The sequence below is a fragment of the Gekko japonicus genome, unplaced genomic scaffold, assembly GCF_001447785.1.
Source record: "Gekko japonicus isolate JY-2015 unplaced genomic scaffold, Gekko_japonicus_V1.1 scaffold709, whole genome shotgun sequence".
Taxonomy (NCBI): Eukaryota; Metazoa; Chordata; class Lepidosauria; order Squamata; family Gekkonidae; genus Gekko; species Gekko japonicus.
In genome coordinates this window covers 71,882-72,276 of record NW_015169796.1, presented here as the reverse complement: position 1 = coordinate 72,276, position 395 = coordinate 71,882, and positions in this window count along the sequence as shown.

The window sequence follows — 395 nt, the reverse complement described above, 5'->3', positions numbered from 1 at the left end:
AAGAAAGCTCTGTCAAAGGCTCCCCCCTTCAAGCCACAAAGTCCACCTCGCCTCCTCCAAGACCCGGAGAGCTCCTTGGGCTGCTTTCTTCCCTCTTGTGGGTCAATGGAGCTTCTTGGTATTGGGTCAAATGCCAGGACTTTGGGATTCCACCTTTAGCTAGCTTGCCCCTTTTGCTAGTGGAACTCGGAGCAAACATCAGTTAGTCCCCGTCTTGCTTCTCATCTTCAAAGAAAGCAGCCTTCCTTACACAGCAATTTCCTCCCACGGTATCATCTGTGCTAGGGGTGAGCTCAATGATATCAAGATGTATTATTTAGTGTGTACAAAGTACTTATGATTCATGGCTGAAAAGCATCTGCTGCAGCAAAATAAAACAGGAGTCCAGTAGCACC